At 40.4% G+C, this 23712-nt stretch overlaps 1 protein-coding gene across 1 annotated transcript in view; it reads left to right on the top strand.

Annotated features, from left to right (window-relative positions):
- Positions 1–23712, top strand: part of LOC106081772 (ichor) — a 227348-nt gene that overhangs the window by 13677 nt on the left and 189959 nt on the right. Inside the window, exon 2 of the mRNA XM_013243966.2 lies at positions 13818–13937. The gene's annotated coding sequence lies outside the window, so the exon portion shown is untranslated. The remainder of the gene's footprint in view (positions 1–13817; positions 13938–23712) is intronic.

Genomic DNA, 23712 nt, shown 5'->3' with positions numbered 1-23712 from the left:
ACAGAGTCACAAGCTGTGAAAAAATTTGTCAACGCCGACTATATGAAAAATCCGCAATTAGTTTTTGGGCAACCCAATATATATGACATGCTGATACAAGCAGAGTATATCTCCCTAAGCCAAGGAACCAGTTTATCGGGCACAGCTTGCAATTCAACCGGTGATACATCATCAGGGCCTGGCAACTTAAAGGAGTGGAAACTTCTTAACGCCCAAAGAATTTTCTGCTCAGACACAATTTCCTTAATAACCTCCGACGAATGCATACCAATGACAACCTCTTAAATACAACGTTGTCTCTTGCAGAATTTCCCGGGAAATGTATATCAACGCGTAGTTCTAGTGTTTCCCTACTAGACATTGTCCATACATTCTCTGACTTCTGAATATACCCCATCGTAATAGATCTCGAGGACAGAATCTTCCTTAGCCCGTAGGTCTCAGATGTTTCCTGCACAGAGCTACAGAACTCCACCCAGGATTTGTTCTGAGCCTTCTCAGCTCGCCCTTATATTTTCTTAGCTCAGCCTTATAGATGTCCCAATCGTGTGGAGCTTTTGTGGTTTTCGCCCTATTGAAGAGTTTTCTGCAGTCCTTCCTTAGACCAACCACCTCTGGGGTCCACCATGGCGGCCGCTGTTTGCCCTTTGGCTTGGCACTAGGGTATGCTGACACAAGCTAGTTATTCAAGGCCTTCGTGATCCGCTTGACCATAATGTCTATGTCCTCCACAGTTTCCATTTCCTTTTCTGGTCTAGAAGGCATAGTCGTTCAGGATGTCTGCCGAAACTTATCCCAATCCGCCTTTCTTCTATTTAGCCGAGGGACCACTTCTGTAGTATTTTCTCCAAGGCTGAAACTAATATAACGATGATCAGAGAAGCTGTGGTCATCCAACACTTCCCAGTTTTCCGATACATAGGCAATATCTAGTAACTCCTCCCGGTTCCTGATAATAAAGGTCAGTTTATACTCTTTATTACAAATCGCCAGATTACAAGTTATAATATATTCGATAAGCAGCTCACCCCTTTCGTTGACATCCAAACTTCCCCATATTTGGAGATGTGCATTACCAATCACTTCCTACAATGAGGTTCTTTTTCCCTGCAGAAGCGACAGCAACTTGGCTGTAACCCCTATCAAACGTAAAGAAATTAAGCAGATAATAAATAATTTCTTCTGGAAACGGTGTATGTTAGCAAAAATTTGATTGTCAGGTTTTGAGTATAGGATTTAAGGCACCATAAATAAATTTCCCACAGCATACGAGTATTAAAGATGTGTCCTTGTATGATGCAATAAGTAGTCCTTCAAAGGACATGTGTATTATTTTCACGCTTGTGACACGCGACACATGTGTTTGCTGCCAATTAGAGAAAATTCATTGAAATTACACCGAAAACCTTGAAAATAGTTGGTTGCGTAATATAAAACAATGTGCTATATTATGCAATTCTATGTCATAACATGTGACAAACATTCAGTAAAAAAATTAAAAACACCAAGGTTAAAATCATAACTACTGTTGATGAGAAGAGAAAGCCAAAGAGTCCTTGAAAATATTCGAAATTTATCACATAAAGCAAACTAAGTAGACATTGTGTTTACATTTCTTTGAAGAATTGATCGAAATGTTCGTTATAGAAAGCCCGAAAAGGTCTAGTGAATGACATATCATTGCAACGAGCACAACGGTCTTAACGTTATTCATGAAAAGAAACCTATCTTCAGGTTTCCTACAAAGGCGATGAAAGGTCCACGCTTTCTAAATAAAATATTCTCGATATCGAGTGGGGTTAAAAACCTGGTTGTGATGTTAGACTGTTAATAGAACTGGAAGTACTACATTTAATAGCGTGCGGAGAAGGCTCATAGATATTGGTGACTATGTATTAGAGTGGGTCAAACACACTGCGGTTTATCCAAATTGAAATCTACGACGAATTCCAAGAAAATTCGCCCAATAAAACATAGATCTTAAATCACAATCGATCTTTTGGTTTCTAACAACGGAGCCCGGCCAGATGAAACGGCTGAAGGATTCTCGGCTATGTCCATCTGTCCCCATTTTCTTTCCGTATCGTTTCTCCGTCTATACTTTTTTGTAATGAAGATTGAGATGGCATTTGTTATCCAATCATCACGATTGGCTATGTCCGTCCGTCCCTGTTTTCTCTCCGTATCGTTTCTCCGTGTACTCACTTTTTGTAATCAAGCTGGAGATGACATTTATTATCCAATTATCACGAAATTTCCCACACAGAACTTTTTTTTCCTTAAAGGAAAACGCTGTGAATTTTGATATAAATTGGTTCAGATTTAGATATAAAGGGTTATTTTTAGCTATTATCTTTTTGGCAACACTGGTCTTCAGTTTGGTCTATAATTTAACCATGAATCATTTTAGTGACAAGTTTGCCCCTGTTCCTTAGTGGAATGTTCATGGGCAAAATTAGCAGTTTGCATTATCAAAATTCGTGCTCTGTTACGAAAGTTCATCGAGCGCTTCTTCCATTTTATGAACGAAGCTTATTTTTGGCCTAATGGATACGTAAATAAGCAGAATGGTCGATTTTAACGTGAAGATCAGCCAGAAGCATTGCAAGAGCTATCAATGCATTCAGTAAAAGTCACAGTTTGGTGCGGTTTATGGGCTGGTGGCATCATTGGACTGTACTTCTTCAAAGATGATGCGAATCGTAACGTAATTGTGAATGCTGAGCGCTACTGTGAGATGATATCTAACTGTTTTTTTTACCCAAAATGGAAGAGCTTGACTTGCATGATATGTGGTTTCAACACAACGGTGCCATATGCCACACAGCACGAGTAACAATGGACTTATAGAGAGGCGAGTTAGGTTAACATATTATTTCAGGTTCGGGACTGGTCAATTTGCCGCCTAGATGGTGCGAGTTAACGCCTTGAGACTATTTTTTGTGGGCCCAAGATAAGCCCGCTTCAGTTGACGCATTGCAAGACAACATTGAAGCATTTATTCGTTGGATACCGGCAGAAAATCGCCAATGTCATATGGCAAAATCGGACTAAGCGGTTTGACCATTTGAGACTCAGTCATGGTCAACATTTGCTTGAAATAATCTTCAAACATTAAATTATATGGACCGTGTTATCGATTCAAATAAAGATTTCATGCATTTTTATACCCACCACCGAAGGATGGGGGTATATTCATTTTGTCATTCCGTTTGCAACACATCGAAATATCCATTTCCGACCCTATAAAGTATATATATTCTTGATCAGCGTAAAAATCTAAGACGATCTAGCCATGTCCGTCCGTCTGTCCGTCTGTCCGTCTGTCCGTCTGTCTGTTGAAATCACGCTACAGTCTTTAAAAATAGAGATATTGAGCTGAAATTTTGCACAGATTCTTTTTTTGTCCATAAGCAGGTTAAGTTCGAAGATGGGCTATATCGGACTATATCTTGATATAGCCCCCATATAGACCGATCCGCCGATTTAGGGCCTTAGGCCAATAAAAGCCACATTTATTATCCGATTTTGCTGAAATTTGGGACAGTGAGTTGTGTTAGGCCCTTCGACTTCCTCCGTTAATTTGGCCCAGATCGGTTCAGATTTCGATATAGCTGCCATATAGACCGATCCTCCGATTTGGGGTCTTAGGCCCACAAAAGCCACATTTATTATCCGATTGTGATGAAATTCGAAACAGTGAATTGTGTCAGGCCCGTCGATATCCTCCGTCAATTTGGTCCAGATCGGTTCAGATTTCGATATAGCTGCCATATAGATCGATCCTCCGATTTATGGTGTAAGGCCCATAATAGCCACATTCATTATCCGATTTCGCTGAAATTTGGGACAGTGAGTTGTCTTAGGCCCTTTGACATGTTTCTTTAATTTGGTCCAGATCGGTTCAGATTTGGATATAGCTGCCATGTAGACCGATCCTCCGGTTTAGGGTCTTAGGCCCACAAAAGCCACATTTATTATCCGATTTTGATGAAATTCGGGACAGTGAATTGTGTAAGGCCCATCGACATCCTTCGTTAATTTGGCTCAGATCGGTCCAGATTTGGATATAGCTGCCATATAGATCGATCCTCCGATTTATGGTGTAAGGCCCATAATAGCCACATTCATTATCCGATTTTGCTGAAATTTGGGACAGTGAGATGTGTTAGGCCCTTTGACATGTTTCTTCAATTTGGTCCACATCGGTTCAAATTTGGATATAGCTGCCATATAGACCGATTTCTTGATTTATGGTTTTGGGCCCATAAAATGCTCATTTATTGCCCGATGTCCCCGAAATTTGGAACAGTGAGTTAAGTTAAGCCCCTTGACATACTTCTGCAATATCGCACAAATCGGACCAGATTTGGATATAGCTGCCATATAGACCGATATCTAGGTTTTAGGTTTTGGGGCCATAAAAGACGCATTTATTGTCCGATGTCGCTGAAATTTGAGACAGTGAGTTTGGTTAGGCTCTTCGACGTCCTTCTTCAATTTTGCCCAGATCGGTCCAGATTTGAATTAAGCTGCCATATAGACCGATCTCTGGATTTAAGGTTTAGGGCCCATAAAAGAGGCATTTATTGTCCGATTTCGCCGAAATTTGGGACTTTGCTTAGTGTTAGGCTCTTCGACATGTTTATGCAACTTGGCCCAAATCGATCCAGATTTGGATATAGCTGCCATGTAGACCGATATCTCAATTTAAAGTCTAGGCCCCATAAAAGGCGCATTTATAATCCGATTTCACTGAAATTTGGCACAGTGACTTATGTTCGGCTTTTCGACAATCGTGTCGTATATAGTTCAGATCGGTATGAGGTATATGAGTATAAGGTGTGAAATTTTCACCGAATTTTGATGAAAGGTGGTTTACATATATACCCGAGGTGGTGGGTATCCAAAGTTCGGCCCGGCCGAACTTAACGCCTTTTTACTTGTTATGAATGAGTCTGTCTGCCTGTCAGTCTGTCCATCTGTCTGTCCATGTTAATTTGTGTACAAACTACAGGTCGCAATTACCGTCCGATCGTCTTAAAATTTGCTACAGGCATGTTTTTCAGCCTAGAAATAAAGCTTACTGAATTGGAAAAAATTGGTTGAGATTTAGATATATCTGCCATAAATGTATATCGCCCGATTTTCACTTCTAGAGCCACTGGATGTTGGTTTATATGGGAGGATGTTGGTTTATATGGGAGCTATATGGTAGATAAAATGTTATAGACCGATTTGGACCATACTAATTACCGAATGTTGAAATTCATAAAAAGGGACTACGTGCAAAATTTCATCCAAACAGGATAAGAATTATAGCTTTCACTGGCTTAAAATGACATATAATGAGATCGATTTATATGGGAGCTATATCAGGATATAAACCGATTTGGACCATACTTACATTACATGCTATATTTTAACCTAATCAGATAATAATTGCGGCTTCCAGTGGTTCTAGGAGGCCATTGGAGTTTAGCATATCCGCCTATGACGCCGAACGCCTGGGTTCGAATCCTGGCGAGAACATCAGACAAAAAATTTCGCCAGTAGTAAACCCCTTCTAATGCTGGCGACATATGTGAGGCCCTATGCCATTTGAAAAACCAGTAAGGAAAGACAAAAGTCGGGCGGAGCCGACTATATAATACCCTACACCACCTAGTATACGTAGTACTTTTTGTTTGTAATACTTATCTCGAAATCTAGTCAGACTTTACTTTGGATACCTTTTGAAATATCAAATAGGACCTTGTTAGGTTTTCCTACGATAGGACAATAAATTTGGATTTCCGCATCCTTAAAAGGCCATATCGGATAAATGATTATATGGGAGTTATGACAAAATCTATGCCAACTTTGATGACACATACTGGGAGGTCATATGGAACATCTCACACCCTAGACTGTTGAGATGTGGCCAAGATTGTGGTTTTCACTGCCTTAAAAGCCTATATCGGGTGAAATATGTACATTGAAGCTATATCTAAATCAGGACGGATTTTAATGAAATTTTGGGCACGTATAAAACGTCTCATGCAAAATCGGCCGAAAATTGCGGTTTCTACAGGCTAAAGTCCATTTCGGATGAAAGTTATATCGGGGACCTAATTTTACGAAATTTTGCACCCGCATTAACGCGTCAAATAAAACACCTCGTACTGCATTGTGTTTAGATCGGACTAAAATAGTGGCTTCTACAGCCTTAAAAGACTATATCGGATGAAAGATATGTCTGGGAGCTATATCTTAATCTAGACCGATTTATATGAAATTTTGTACTCGCTTTGGGACTATAAACAAAACAACTCATGCTAAATTTTGTAGAAATCGGGCCAAAATTGTGCCTACTACAGGCTTAAAAGTCCAAATCCAATGAAAGATATATATGGGAGGTATATTTAAATCTGAACCGATTTTTATGAAATTTTGCACACATATTTAGTAAAGATCGGACCAAAATTGTGGCTGCTATAGCCACAAAATTTCAATATCGGATGAAAGTTATATATGGGAGCTATATCTAAATCTAAACCGATTTTGTCGAAATGTTGCACACATATGGGGACGTTGAAGAAAACAACCCATAGCAAATTTTGTAAAGATCGGACCAAAATTGTGGATGGTACAGCCTTAAAACTCCATATCGGATGAAAGTTATATATGGGAGCTATATCTAAATCCAAACCGATTTTTATGAAATTTTGCACACATATGAAGACGCCAAATAAAGCACCTCTTGCCAAATTTTGTAAAGATCGGACCAAAATTGTGGCTTCTACAGCCTTAAAAGACCATATCGGATGAAAGTTATACATGGGAGCTATATCTAAATCTGAACCGATTTTGTCGAAATTTTGAACACATATGGGGACGTTTGATAAAACACCCCATGTCAAATTTTGTAAAGATCGGACCAAAATTGTGGCTGCTATAGCCACAAAAATTCAATATCGGATGAAAGTTATATATGGGAGCTATATCTAAATCTAAACCGATTTTGTCGAAATGTTGCACACATATGGGGACGTTGAAGAAAACACCCCATGTCAAATTTTGTAAAGATCAGACCAAAATTGTGGATGGTACAGCCTTAAAAGCCCATATCAGATGAAAGATATATATGGCAGCTATATCTAAATCTGAACTGATTTTTATGAAATTTTGCACTCATATGTAGATGCCAAATAAAGCACCTCTTGCAAAGTTTTGTAAAGATCGGACCAAAATTGTGGCTTCTACAGCCTTAAAAGTCCATATCGGATGAAAGATATATATGGGAGCTATATCTAAAGCTGAACTGATTTTTATGAAATTTTGCACACACGTGAAGACGCCAAATAAAGCACCTCTTGCCAAATTTTGTAAAGATCGGAACAAAATTGTGGATGCTACAGCCTTAAAACTCCATATCGGATGAAAGATATATATGGGAGCTATATCTAAATCTGAACCGATTTTGTTCAAAATCAATAGCGTTCGTCCTTGAGCCAAAAAAGAGACTTGCGCAAAATTTCATGGCAATCGGGCAGGAAATGCGTCACAAGAATTCATGGACAGACAGATGGACATATTGTAGCTAAATCGAATCAGGAAGCGATTCTAAGCCGATCGGCATACTTATCAAAGGGTCTAGCTCTTCCCCTTCTAAGGATTGCAAACAAATGCACAAAGTTATAATACCCTATACCACAGTGGTGGTGTAGCGTATAAATATTGGGTTGCCCAAAAAGTAATTGCGGATTTTTTAAAAGAAAGTAAATGCACTTTTAATAAAACTTAGAATGAACTTTAATCAAATATACTTTTTTACACTTTTTTTCTAAAGCAAGCTAAAAGTAGCAGCTGATAACTGACAGAAGAAAGAATGCAATTACAGAGTCACAAGCTGTGAAAAAATTTGTCAACGCCGACTATAGGAAAAATCCGCAATTACTTTTTGGGCAACCCAATATATTAGGTTATAGAGCTATTTGAACCATACTTAGCACAAGTGTGGGAAGATGTAATAGAACCCTACGTTTTAGCTCAAACGGCTAACAATTGCGGCTGGTAGAGGCACAAGAAGGACTATTTCATATGGAAGCTATATCCAAATATGTACCCCGTTGCAATCACCAATGACCTCCATCAATAAGATGGACATTTTCTCGGTCGACCGCTATCTTGATTTCGATAGACGGACGGACGGACCTTATGGGGTCGCAGATCAATATTTCTGGTGTTACAAATGGAATACTAGATTAGTTAACCCCCATCCTATGGCTGGGGGAAAATTTCGTGTTGAATAGCAATTTTAAACCATTTTTCCCATGATTTGATTATTAAAAAAAATTTCGCCCCATATTATAAAATATTATTAAAAATTTCTTTTTCAAAATGTGTGGTTTGAATTCAAATATTGACAAACTATGATTTGTCTGGATGTCCAAAACAAATGACCACAATTTATTTTTCGAATTCTATCAAAAGTGCATGCCTATGAAGAAATGTAATTTGGTTTTTTTTTTTCAATAACTACTCCACCTTCTGCTTTTACATTTTACCAATTAATAATGTTGACGAAATGCGACAACAATTTTATGGGAATTTTTATGACTGGCTGCTGCTGCTGCTGCTTGGTAGGCAGGCAGGCAGACTGTCTGGCAAACAGACGACACACTTTCTTGTTGTGCATCTCTATTGGAGATGTCATAAATTCATTGTTGGCACTGTCATGATTTATGACCAGTAGACTTTGGCCCAACAGCAGCACCGCACCGCCAAAAGACGACAACAAATAAATGCCAATCAAAGTAAAAAAAAAAAATCCCAAGTAACCTTTAATGGTTTTGAGGAGTCATCATGTAAATATTTACATATTCGCTATGAATGCCGCACATTCGGAAAAGACGTAGGGTACATAGAGCAATAATTTTATCGTTTTGTCTGAAGTGGTTCACTCTTTGCATTATTTTTGAATTTTGGTGGAAAATCTAGCAGAGATTATCATCATAAGGGAGATGTGACTCTGATCTTCGAGCTCTTATGATGAGGTGTAGTGAGCAGGGCAACCGGCTAAGGTTGTAGAGGATTTATATTCTCCATCATAGGAAGGAAGGGGACTAGGCTTAAAGCATTTTTTTTTGGAAATAGGAAAAACGCTTTCGATGCCAAATACGAAATATTGTGGTGCAAAAAAAATTGCTAATTTTGTCCATGAACATTCCACTAAGGAACAGGGGCAAACTTCTCACATATCAATGAGTGCAGTCCGATTCAAGTTTAAGCTCAATGATATGGGGCTTCCTTTTTATAGCCGAGTTGGAACGGCGTGCGACATCTCTTTGGAGAGAAGTTTTACAAGGGATAGTACCTCACAAATGTTGCCAGCTTGAGGAGCAGTGTTCTGATGGTCTCGCCAGGATTCGAACCCAGGCGTTCAGCGTCATAGGCGGACATGCTAACCTCTGCGCTACGGTGGCCTCCATATTGTGGTGATCGGTGAACGATAACCCGTGCCGACGAAATCCAAAATCGTATGTTGTACACTATTAGGGGCCCCTTGAGGACAGAGTACATATTGGGTTGCCCAAAAAGTAATTGCGGATTTTTTAAAAGAAAGTAAATGCATTTTTAATAAAGCTTAGAATGAACTTTAATCGAATATACTTTTTTTTGACAGAAGAAAGAATGCAATTACAGAGTCACAAGCTGTGAAAAAATTTGTCAACGCCGACTATATGAAAAATCCGCAATTACTTTTTGGGCAACCCAATATTTATACGTCTTTTCTACTGAAAACCATGGTACACATTGTGGATACCATGATAAAGAGTAGGAGATCCAGCAAACTGCTCAAATACAAACAGCATGCCTATGTCAAGGGAAGGTCGATGGGGACTGCCATGCACGAGGTTGTGCATAAAATAAAAGAATGCCAAACGATGCCAAAACGTACACCCAGGCAGTATGCATTGACATCGAGGGGGCTTTTAACAATGTGCGGAACGACACACTGATCCAATCCTCAGACCAGTACCGGGTGGACTCCATCCTCAGAGACTGAATAAACCATATGCTAAGGAACAGGTGGATAAATTGCGGATCGCAAGACATAAATATAAGGGAGAAAGTGGCACGCCACAGGGGGGGCATTTTATGGCCATTCCTTTGGGTGACCACCATAAATGACGGATGCTGACTGAGGAGCCATTTTAACCCGTCTGCTATGCAGACAATGTTATAATACTTCATAGGAGTAGGGATCAGAACCAGCTATGCAGAAGGACCAAAAGGCTCTAGCATATGGCTGGGCTAGACCTAGAGGTCTCAATGTTAAACCAGAGAAGACTGAAATATGCCTGCTCACGAGGAAGACGAAGGTAGACCAATTTGACGCACCACGTTTCCTCAATAAAACGAACCAGCTATGCAGAAGGGCCGAAAGGGTCTTGCATATGGTATATAGCTGGACTAGACCCAAGGGTATCAATGTTATCCTAGGGAAGACTGAAATTTGCCTGTTCAAGAGGAAGATGAAGGTGGGCCAATTTGACGCACCACGATTCCTCAATAAAACGATTTTGATATCTGACAAGGTTAAATATTGGGTTGCCCAAAAAGTAATTGCGGATTTTTGTGACTCTGTAATTGCTTTCTTTTTCTTCTGTCAGTTATCAGCTGTTACTTTTAGCTTGCTTTAGAAAAAAAGTGTAAAAAAGTATATTTGATTTAAGTTCATTCTAAGTTATTCCATTTACTTTGTTTTAAAAAATCCGCAATAACTTTTTGGGCAACACAATACTTAGGAGTGAGCTTGGATAGGAAACTTAATTGGAAGTGTCACATTCAGGAGCGTACTGAGAAGGCTCACAGAAATTGGGCACAATGTAGACGGGCCATAGGCTCGAAATGGGGCCTGAATCTTAAGATAGTCCACTGGCTCTACAGGAGCGTGATTAGACCGATACTTACTTACGCCTCAGTAGTTTGGTGGACTGCTATGGAGAAAAAGTGCAACATAAGGACCATACAACAGGTTCAGAGAACATGTTACCTTGGCATAGGCGAAGCGATGAAGACCACGCCCACTAGGGCACTGGAGACTATATCTGACCCATTGACATACAGATTAAGTGTGCGGCAGCTACTGCGGCTATGAGTCTTAAGGCAATGGGAGAATGGATTGAGGATGAGAGCAGCTCATACCATCGTGGTATATAATCAAGCTGACGATAGGAAACCTGAAATGAAGGGAAGAGGTTTACGATCGGATACCTGAGACGACACTTGAGGTTGAGTGCGAGGCACTGTTGTCAGCGGCACAGACTGGGACTGACGGAAATCTAGTAATGCCGTCTGGAAAGCTAGGGGACAGAGTGGTCCTGGGGGTCTACATTGAGTTCCCAGGGATTGAGATCTGTTTTAGACAGTCTGACCATAATACGATTCTGCAGGCGGAGATCCGGACGATCACGGAATGCGCGAGGTGGTGTGGTGTTAACGCGAGGACGTCGAGTGTGAATATCTTTACACTCGACGTCCTCGCGTTAGTATCACACCACCTCATTCATTCCGTGATCGCCCGGATATCCGCCTGCTTTCTATAAGGATGGCAAAATCCGCATAGTTTGGGTGCTGGGCCATTGCGGAGTAAGGGGAAATGAAAGGGCAGACGATTTGGGAGTGAAACCCAGAGAACTGCCGTCGATAAACTTGGTTAACCCGAAGCCTTTAGGTTCGACGCAGTCCGATTTAAAGGCGTGATTTAAGTAGGCCATGTGGGGAAGATGATGAGACTTGGAACATTTTCTATGTCATTGGCCGGCTATCGCGATTAAAAGACACCGGTACTTAGGTGCGGACACGATACCAGACATGAGCCAACCTAGAGGAGTGGTATGGATAACAATTAAGGATTTTGTAAGTAGACCGGAATTCCTAACTAAAATTTTTTTTCGAGGTTACTTTTTAGTTTTTAGAGCGCACAACAAGCCGATTACTGGCTAAGGTGTATATCCAAAGCGGCATAGGACGGATTAGTATCTGCACGCTCTTTTCAAGCTAACCTAATGCCGTACAAGTATGGCATTTATGGTTAAAACTTGAACTAAGCTCAACGCCACTACTGTGACAGCGTAGGCTTCCATTCAGATATTCGTCATAATTCGGTTCAGATACATGCGTCTGTTCGGGTATCGTTTGTCTATCTTTGGTGTTCTTGTAACCAAGGTCAAGAAACAAGTGAAAGCGTGCTAAGTTCGGCTGGGCCGAAACTTGGGAACCCACCACCACGGATTCTGCCAAAAAAACATTTTATTCTAAGTTCTAAACTTCTATCAAACCAGCAAAAATTAAACTTCTGGGAGCCGATCAAGGATAATTAAAAGATCGGTTTATATGGGAGCTATATGAGTTTATAGACTGATGTGGACCATACTTGGTACAGTTATTGGAAGTCATTTCAGCCAAATCGGACAAATATTACGACTTCCAGGGGCCCAAGAAGTCAAATCGGGGGATCGGTTTATATGGGAGCTATATCAGGTTATAAACCGATTTGAACCATACTCGGCACGGCTGTTGAAAATCACATCAGACACTGTGTGCAAAATTTTAGCCAAAAAAAATGCGGCTTCCAAGAAGTCTAATCTGGAGATCGGTTTATACAGGAGCTATATTCAAATCTAAACCTATCTGGGTCAAATTGAAGACAGATGTCGAATGGCCTAACGTAACTCACTGCCCCAATTTTCAGCGAAATCGGAAAATAAATGCACTTTTTATGGGCCCAAGCCCTTAAATCGAGAAATCGGTCTATATGGCAGCTATATCCAAATCTGGACCGATCTGAGCCTATTGTGTGGCCTTACGCGTCTCACTGTCCCAAATTTCGGCGAAATCGGTCAATAAATGCGCCTTTTAAGAGGCCAAGACATTAAATCGAGAGATCGGTCTATATGGCAGCTATATCCAAATTTGCCCCGATCTGGGCCATATTGAAGAAGGATATCAAGTGGCCTATCACAACTTACTGACCCAAATTTCGGCGAATTAGGACAGTAAATGCGCTTTCTATGGGCCCAAGACCTTAAATCGTGAGATCGGTCTATATTCAAATCTGGACCGATCTGGGCCAAATTGAAGGGTGTCGAGTGGCCTAACACAACTCACTGTCCCAAATTTCGGCGACATGGGATAGTAAATGCGTCTCTTATTGGCCCAAAACTTTAAATTGAAAGATCGGTCTATATGACAGCTATATGTAAATCTTGACTTGATAAAAAAACGTATCTGATATCGAATTGTCGGACCAAGTGTTAGGGTGACCACCCCAACCCCCACAACACCCCTAAATCGGACATATTTACCGACCATGGCAATATGGGACTCAAATGAAAGGTATTTGTGAGTAGAATACGAATCTGATATCCAATTGTGGGACTACGTTTCTGGGGGTCCACCCCTTCCCCAAAACACCCCCAAACTGGACTTCCTTCCTGACCATGGGAATATGGGGCTTAAATAAAAGCTATTTGAGTGTAGAATACGAATCTGATATCCAGATGTCGGACCAAGTGTTTGAGGGCCGCCCATCCCCGAGAACATCCCCCAAAGAAGACAAATTTACGACCATAGCAATATGGGGCTTAAATGAAAGGTCTTTGGAAGTAATCACGAATCTGATATATATTTTTAAACCCAAGTCACTGAGTGGCCGCCCCAATCAACCTAACCTAAGCCATTATTTCCATGATGACGGATGATTTTCTTTAAAAAAAATCTTATTTCCAAACATTCTAAAACATTTTATTTGTATATTTTATTTCTAGGTTTTAACCTTCTGGGGCCTGCAATCCTTCCCTGTCAGCTAGACCATTCCTATTCATGCTTGAAGCAGTTATAATTTTCCAAATTTCATGATTGAGACATTTTCTTGGTGTTGCAGTCAGGTATGTACATTCATGAGGTCATAAAATATGCAACTTAATATATTTGTTGTTAGGGCGTGTTGTGTTTGTCAAATTGTCATCAAAGTAAACATAAAAATTATTACCTGTGACATGTATAACAAATCTTCCTATTCATATGAATTTAGTTGTTGACATCAACAACACACAGGCCCAAAAGATCACGAAGGTAAAGTCATAAAACCATTGAATTTGATTTAGACATGGAATGATGTTTGAATAGTGGTATCTGAATATAGACCAAAAATTGTCATATTTGTGGAAAACGATTGATCGATTTCGTGGAAGTATTGGTTAACATTGTGTATGGTGAACATTGCTTTTGCTGCCAAAGGGTAAATTAGACTTTTCAAGGTAAATGTGTTGGGATGGTAAATTATGGGAGAAGGAATTTGGGTAGTTTTTACATTAACCAAATGAGGTTTCATGGTAAATTTCCCTGGGCAATGTATTTAAAAATGTCTCAAATGTGGTTAGTTTTATTTTTGTTGTATTTTCCCTACAACTCTTTTAGGAGTTTTTGCATTGTAAATGTTCATATGTCCTCCCAAGAAGAAATGCATTTTTAATAAAACTTATAATGAACTTTAATCAAATATACTTTTTTTACACTTTTTTTCTAAAGTAAGCTAAAAGTAACAGCTGATAACTGATAGAAGAAAGAATGCAATTACAGACTCAAGCTGTGAAAAAATTTGTCAACTCCGACTATATGAAAAATCCGCAATTACTTTTTGGGCAACCCAATAGTATTCTTGGATATTAGGCAAAAAAGAAATCATATTCGAAACGAGTCTACTGTGAGTCCAGAAAATCTAAAAATTACCATTTATGAAGCCATAACAAAAATTCGAACACTGTCCGATCCGGACCAAGTTCAATGCGGAGGTCGAAGCGGTTAATGCATCTTGCAATTTTTTTTTGCAAATTTTGCCCATGAACATTCCTCTAAGGAACAGGGGCAAACTTCTCACATATCAATGAGTGCAGTCCGATTCAAGTTTAAGCTCAATGATAAGGGGCCTCCATTTTATAGCCGAGTCCGAACGACGTGCCGCAGTGCGATACCTCCTTAGAGAGAAGTTCTATTGGGTTGTCAAAAAGTAATTGCGGATTTTTTTTAAAGAAAGTAAATGCATTTTTAATGAAACTTAGAATGAACTTTAATCAAATATACTTTTTTTACACTTTTTTTCTAAAGCAAGCTAAAAGAAACAGCTGATAACAGACAGAAGAAAGAAAGCAGTTACAATGTCACAAGATGTGAAAAAATTTGTCAACGCCGACTATATGAAAAATCCGCAATTACTTTTTGGGCAACCAATACATGGCATATTACCTCACAAATGTTGCCAGTATTAGGAGGGGAAAACCACCGCTGAAAATGTTTTATGATGGTCACGCCAGGATTCGAACCCAGGCTTTCAGCGTCATAGGCGGACATGCTAACCTCTGCGCTACGGTGTCCTCCTACGGTGGTTAATGCGACTTACTGTTCTAAAATTTAAAAATAATCAGGCAACACATGTAGCTTGTATGGGTTTTAGACAGTAAATCGGCCACTATATGCCAGCAATATCCAAATGTGGCTCTTGTATAGGAAGAATGTGCAGGTGTTTTCATGAATGAGATTGGTTTTACATTATTGAAAGCCTCTTCAATGTCAAGAAATGCTACCATTGGACAGCGAGATAACCCTCTATGTAGCCGATTAGGTGGTGAAGGGCTGTTTCAGTGGATTTTCCTTTACTTTATGCAAGCTGCTGCCGCGGAGGCCACCGTGGCGCAGAGGTTAGCATGTCCACCTATGACGCTGAACGCCTAGGTTCGAAACCAGGCGAGACCATGAGAAAAAAATTTTCAGTGGTGGTTTTCCCCTCCTAATGCTGGCAACATTTGTGAGGTACTATGCCATGTAAAACTTCTCTCCACAGAGGTGTCGCACTGCGGCACGCCGTTCGGACTCGGCTATAAAAAGGAGGCCCCATATCATTGAGCTTGAACTTGAATCGGACAGCACTCATTGATATGTGAGAAATTTGCCCCTGTTCCTTAGTGGAATGTTCATGGGCAAAATTTGCATTTTGCTGCCGCGACAGGCGATCTCCAGGGATCTTTGCCCTAAGATATGTTTCTATCAACCTCTCAAGAGTCTTCAGCCTAAAGGATGACAGAATAGTAGGGCGAAAATCTTTCGCCTTCGTGAGGTAAATTTCTCCTGTTCCTTAGTGAAATGTTCATGGGCAAAATTTGCATTTTGCTGCCGCGGCAGGCGATCTCCAGGGATCTTTGCCCTAAGATATGTTTCTATCAACCTCTCAAGAGTCTTCAGCCTAAAGGATGACAGACTAATAGGGCGAAAATCTTTCGCCTTCGTGAGGTAAGGTTTTCCTGTTTTCAGAATGAAAATGACTTTTGTGTCTCTTCATCTTACAGATGACATGCTGATACAAGCAGAGTATATCTCCCTAAGCCAAAGAACCAGTCTATCAGACACAGCTTGTTATTCAACCGGTGATACATCATCAGGGCCTGGCGACTTAAAGGAGTCGAAACTTCTTATTGTCCAAAGGACTTAAATGAGTCGAAACTTCTTATTGTCCAAAGGATTTTCGGCTTATACACAATTTCCCTAATAATCTCCAAAGAATACATACCAGTGACAACCTCTTCGGGCGCCACGTTGTTCGTTGGAGAATTTATCGGGAAATGTGTATCAAAGAGTAGTTCTAGTGTTTCCTCACTGGAAATTGTCCATACATTCTTTGACTTCTGAATAAACCTCATCGTAATAGGTCTCGAGGACATAATATTGCTTAGCCTAAAGGTTTCAGACGTATCCTCTACGGAGCTGTAGAAATCTACCCAGGATTTGTTCTGAGCCATTCTCAGCTCGCCCTTACATTTCTTAGTTCAGCCTTATAAATGTCTCAATCGTGTGGTGGTCTTGTGGCTTTTGCTCTGTTGAAGAGTTTTCTGCAGTCCGTCCTTAGACCAACCAGTTCTGGGGTCCACCATGGCGGTCGCTGTTTGCCACTTGACACAAGCTAGTCATTCAGGGCCTTCGTGACCAGCTTGACTATTATGTCTATATCCTCCGAGGTTGCCACTTCCTTTTTCTGGTCTAGAAGGGATAGAATTTGTGCCGAAATTTATCCCAATCCGCCTTTCTTCTGTCTAGCCGAGGGAACCTTCTGCTGTATTTTCTCCAAGGCTGAAACTAAAATAACGATGATCAGAGAAGCTGTGGTCATCCAACACTTTCCAGTCGGTTTATCCCCTTTATTACAAATCGCCAGATACAGACTTATAATATGTTCGATAAGCAGCTCATCCCTTTCGATGACATCCGAAGATCCCCATATCTGGTGATGTGCATTTGCATCACTTCCTACAATGAAAATGTGGAGGTGTCTAGTGTAGCACACCATATATGTATGAAAGACCTTTAATCAGGAAATCGGTCTATATGGGTGCTATATGGGGACTATATCCAAATAGTGTCAGATCTAAACCTCTGCACGGACGTCGAAAGACATAACAAGACCTACTGTGCCAAATATAGCATGCGCCTTTAATAGACCCAATGTAAAGCAGCTATAACCAAATATAGTTCAATCTAGACCATACTACCAACGGATGTCAAGGGTCTTAAAAAACTCGCTGTGTCAAATTTCAGCTACGTCGGGTAATAAGTGCGTCTTTTGTGGACTCAAGACCTTAAATCGAGAGATCGGTATGTATGACATCGATATCCAAAAATAGTTCGTTCTAGGTCATACTAGATACGGTTTTGGGAGAAACTAATGTAACTCGCTGTGTCAAATTTCAGCAAAATTGAATAATAATTGGGGCTTTTATGAGCCAAAGACCTTAAAGCGCGAGATCGGTTTATGTGGGGGCTATGTTAAGATATAGTCCGATATAGCCCATCTTCAAACTTTAACTGCCTATGATCAAAATAATTATCTGTGCAAAGTTACAGCCCTGTAGCTTGACTTCAGAAGACTGGCATGTGTAGAACGAGCATCGGTCGAAATAAACTTTATAGGGTTGAAATTAAATATTTCGATGTGTTGCAAACCAAATGAATGCACCTCGGTCCTACGGTTTTGAGTTTAACTACTAAAAGCGTGTCAAGTTCTCCCCAAAAAGTAATTGGGGATTTTTTAAAAGTCGGCGTTGACAAATTTTTTCACAGCTTGTCACTCTGTAATTGCATTCTTTCTTCTGTCAGTTATCAGCTGTTACTTTTAGCTTGCTTTAGAAAAAAAGTGTAAAAAAGTATATTTGATTAAAGTTCATTCTAAGTTTTATTAAAAATGCATTTACTTTCTTTTAAAAAATCCGGAATTACTTTTTGGGCAACCCAATATATACCATAGACCATTAAACGGTTTTGACTTGGCCTTTTTATACCCACTACCATAATATGGCGGCCATAATAATCTAGTCATTCTTTAATATTGATGTGTAACCCTTGATCGTCTTGACATTTTGAGTCGATCTAGTGTACGCCCGTCTGACCGTCTGTCCGCAAGTCGAAATCACTATAGCGGTTGAACGAATAAAAATATCGGCTTGAAATTTGTCACAGATACTTTTTATACCCACGACCATAGTCGTCTGACTTGGCATTCCGAGACGATCTAGCCATATCCGTAACTCCGTCCGTCTTATCGACCCTCCGTCCGTCTGTACGTCCATCCGTTCGTCTGTCTCTTTATCGGTCTATCTGTCGGTCTGCCTGTCCGTCTGTCTGTCTGTCCGTCTGTATGTCCGTCTGTCTGTCTGTCCGTCCGTCCATCCATCTGTCTGTCTGCCGGTCCGTCTGTCTGTCTGTCCGTCTGTCTGTATGACCGTCTGTCTTTATGTCGGTCTGTCTGTCCGTCCGTCAGACGGACAGGCACGTCTGTGTCCGTTTGTATGTCCTTCTGCCTGTACGTCGGTCTGTCTGTCTGTCCTTCGGTGTGTCCCTCCGTCTGTCTGTCCGTCTGTCTCTCTGTTCGTCTGTCTTTCCGTCTGTCTGTCCGTCCGTCTGTCCGTCCGTCTGTCCATCCATCTGTCGGCCTGCCTGTCCGTCTGTATGTCTGTCTATTTGTCCGTCTGTATGTCCGTTTGTCCGTTTGTCTGTACGTCGGTCTGTCTGTCTGTCCGTCTGTCTGTCCCTCCGTCTGTCTATCCGTTTGTCCGTCTGTCCATCCAACTGTCGGTCTGCCTGTCCGTCTGTCTGTCCATCTGTCTGTACGTCTGCCTGTACGTCGGTCTGCCTGTCCGTCCGTCTGTCTGTTCGTGTGTCCGTCCGTCTGTCCATCCATCTGTCGGCCTGCCTGTCCGTCTGTCTGTACGTCGGTTTGTCTGTCCCTCCGCCTGTCTGTCCGTCTGTCTCTCTGTTCGTCTGTCTTTCCGTCCGTCTGTCCATCCATTTGTCGGCCTGCAGGTCCGTCTGTATGTCCGTCTGTCTGTCTGTCCGTCTGTCTGTTCATCTGTCTGTCCGTCTGTCTGTACGTCGGTCTGTCTGTCCGTCTGTCTGTCCGTTCGTGTGTCCGTCCGTCAGTCCATCCATCTGTCGGCCTGCCTATCCGTCTGTATGTCCGTCTGTCTGTCTGTCCGTCTGTCTGTCCGTCTGTCTGTCCGTCTGTCTGTCCGTCTGTCTGTCCGTCTGTCTGTCTGTCCGTCTGTCTGTCCGTCTGTCTGTCCGTCTGTCTGTCCATCTGTCTGTCCCTCCGTCTGTCTGTCCGTCTGTCTATCTGTCTTTTCGTCTGTCTCTCCATCCGACTGTCCGTCCGTCTATGGAAATCAGGATAGCGGTAGAACGAAATTTTACAAAGAGTTTTCATGCCCATCACTCCGTCTGTCTGACCGTCTAAACGTCCGTCTGCCTGTCCGTCGGTCTGTCCGCCTGTCTGTTTGTCCATCCATCTGTCCGTCTGTCTGTCTGCCTGTCCGTCTGTGGAAATCACTATAGCGGTAGAACAAAATTTTGCAAAGAGCTTTTTAATTGATGTTGGTCCTTGGAGATTGCAAAAAGGCCATATCGGTGCAGATTTGGATATAGCCCCCATATAAACTGATTACCTTCTTGAGCCCCTACAGGAGTCAGTTTTGATCCGATTTTGTTGAAATTTGTCACAAAGACTTGCACTATGACTTTCAACATCTATGTCATGCTTGATCTGAATCGGTCTATAAACTAATATAGCTCCCATATAAACCAAATCCATTTGGCGTAAATTTGGCACAATTTCTTCTTTTCTGGCTTGCAACACCCGTTCCAGGAATGATTTGAATGGGTCTATAAACTGATATAGCTCCCATATTAACCAATCTCCGGTTTTGACTTCTTGAGTAATTAGAAACCTTAATTTTTACTCGGTTTGAATGAAATTTATCAAAAAGACTTCTGTTCTGACTTCCAACATCCGTGCCACTTAAGATGCGAATCGGTCAATAAACTGATATACCCCCTTTACCAAACTTTCCCTTCGACTGCATTTTGCGGAAAGAACAGACCATGGCAATATAGCCCTTAAACAAAAGTTATTATAGAGTGAAAGAAGGTTAAACACCGATTTGAACCATTCACCATTGTTCGAAGTCGTAACAAAACACTGAGTGGAAAATTTCAGCAAAATTGAAAGACATCTGCGGCTTCTACGGCTCACCACATCAAATCGAAGGACAATTTTATATGGAAACTTTAACCAAATCTTAATTGATGTGGTCCATTTTGCAATTCCCCTCCATCATTAAAAAGTATCTGTGCAAAATTTCAAGCGCTTTAGTAATTTCGACGGATCGAATCGAATGAACATGGCTAGATCGTCTCCAAATGTCAAGACGATCAAGAATATACATATTGGGTTGCCCAAAAAGTAATTGCGGATTTTTTAAAATAAAGTAAATGCATTTTTAATAAAAATTAGAATGAACTTTTTATACCCTTTTTTTTTAAAGCAAGCTAAAAGTAACAGCTGATAACTGACAGAAGAAAGAATGCAATTACAGAGTCACAAGATGTGAAAAAATTTGTCAACGCCGACTATATGAAAAATCCGCAATTACTTTTTGGGCAACCCAATATATACTGTATAGTGTCTCAGATCAAAATTTCGAGGTGTTATAAACTGAAGTTCCTATGGTGGAAACAAGGGTGTAATTATTAATATTAAGCGAAAATAAAATAATCCGTTTTTCTTTTTTCAATTCAATAAATCATGCATGTTTGTGTCTTAAGTCTTTTGTTTATTCCGATTATGACCATACCATGCAGATGACATTGTACCAATTTTTGGTAATTAGTTAAGCAAATGCACAAACAATTTTATTTTATTAGCCAAACGATAAATAAAATAAAAAGTCTACATTTCCTATCTTTGTGAAAAATTCTGTTCGGCTCAATCAAGTTTGTGTCTTAAGTCTTTTGTTTGGCCTGACTGGTAATACATATGGCATTGCACCAATGTTTTTTTTTCCATAATTAGCTTAGCAAAATCATTACCAAAGAAATTATATATCGATTATTGCCGCATATAAAGAGATATAAGAAAGAACAACAACAATAACGGATATCATAACAATCACCACAACAACATAATCATTGAGAATAAAAATTGGGTCAAACGACTCATAAATATTTCAACAGCTTAAAACGGCAAAAAAACTAAACAAATAACAAAATAAACACAGATACTGCTACAGATACAGCTACAGACATACCGGCCGATATTTTTGCATAATGCTATAAACCCATCAAGCCTTTTTTTCCAAATAGAACTTTTGAGACACATATGTATAAACACACTACATAAATATGTAAATTAAAAATTTGTTGAAAAAAAAAACAATCAGCAAACAACACAGGAAAACCCAGCATTAGAAGAAATGCTTTTAACATTCAATTCTGTTATGGAATGATACAACAACAACCAAACAACACCACCACCGCATATTAGACAAAAGTTCAAAGTGTGGGCGTTTGTGAATTAGTTTAGGTCTATTTGTAGCAGAAATGCCACCAAAACATTTGCGCAACCAGAGCAACCAAGCAACAGGCAAATGTTATTAAACTCTTTTGTGTTTGCCATTCATCGTTGGTGATGGTGATGGAAGGTTGGCGCTCGCTGTGGCGTTGAAAAGGGCCTAGATGGGCCAATGGATAACAGTGAGTTTCAGTGGGAGGTGAACAGGAAAAACTCAAGGAGAGATTATGGGATTTAAAAGCATGTTCAAACAAATAAGACATATAAAATTTTTATATATAAAAAGATATAGTCATATGTCTAAAAATTAAATTTAAGAAAGCTTAAAATTTAGAAAGTGCATTTTATTGGGCCAAGGCTTTTCATCGAGATATCGGTCTATATGGCAGCTATATCCAAATCTGGACCGATTTCGACCAAGTTGCAGATACATGTCGAAGAACCTAACACAACTCACTGTCCCAAATTTCGGCGAAATCGGACAATAAATTCGCCTTTTGTGGCCCCAAAACCTTATATCAAGAGATCGGTCTATATGGCAGCTATATCCAAATCTGAACCGATCTGAGCCAAATTGAAAAATAATATCGAAACTTTTATCACAACTCACTGTCCCAAATTTCGGCGACATCGGACAATAAATGCGATTTTTATGGGCTCAAAACCTTAAATCGAGAGATCGGTCTATATGGCAGCTATATCCAAATCTGAGCCGATATGAGCCAAATTGACAAAGGATGTCGAAAGGCCTAAGACAACTCACTGTCCCAAATTTGAGCAAAATCGGATAATAAATGTGGCTTTTATGGGTCTAAGACCCTAAATCCGAGGATCGGTGTATATGGCAGCTATATCCAAAACTGGACCGATCTGAGCCAAATTGAAAAATAATATCGAAACTTTTATCACAACTCACTGTCCCAAATTTCGGCGACATTGGACAATAAATGCAATTTTTATGGGCTCAAAACCTTAAATCGAGAGATCGGTCTATATGGCAGCTATATCCAAATCTGAGCCGATATGAGCCAAATTGACAAAGGATGTCGTAGGGCCTAAGACAACTCACTGTCCCAAATTTCGGCGACATCGGACAATAAATGCGATTTTTATGGGCTCAAAACCTTAAATCGAGAGATCGGTCTATATGGCAGCTATATCCAAATCTGAGCCGATATGAGCCAAATTGACAAAGGATGTCGTAGGGCCTAAGACAACTCACTGTCCCAAATTTGAGCAAAATCGGATAATAAATGTGGCTTTTATGGGTCTAAGACCCTAAATCGGAGAATCGGTCTATATGGCAGCTATATCCAAAACTGGACCGATCTGGGCCAAATTGGCGAAGGATATCGAAGGTCCTAACACAACTCACTGTCCCAAATTTGAGTAAAATCGGATAATAAATGTGGCTTTTATTGGCCTATGACCCCAAATCGGAGGATCGGTCTATATGGCAGCTATATCGAAAGCTGGACCGATCTGGGCCAAATTGGCGAAGGATATCGAAGGGCCTAACACAACTCACTGTCCCAAATTTCAGCAAAATCGGATAATAAATGTGGCTTTTTTGGGCCTAAGACCCTAAATCGGAGGATCGGTCTATATGGCAGCTATATCCAAATCTGGACCGATCTGAGCCAAATTGACGGAGGATGTTGGGGGGCCTAACACAACTCACTGTCCCAAATTTCAGCAAAATCGGATATTAAATATGGCTTTTATGGGTCTGAGACCCTAAATCGGCGGATCGGTCTATATGGGGGCTATATCAA

This window comes from Stomoxys calcitrans, chromosome 2 (assembly GCF_963082655.1).
Source record: "Stomoxys calcitrans chromosome 2, idStoCalc2.1, whole genome shotgun sequence".
NCBI lineage: Eukaryota > Metazoa > Arthropoda > Insecta > Diptera > Muscidae > Stomoxys > Stomoxys calcitrans.
Note: the sequence above shows the minus strand (reverse complement) of the source record. Positions and strands in the feature narration are given on the sequence as shown.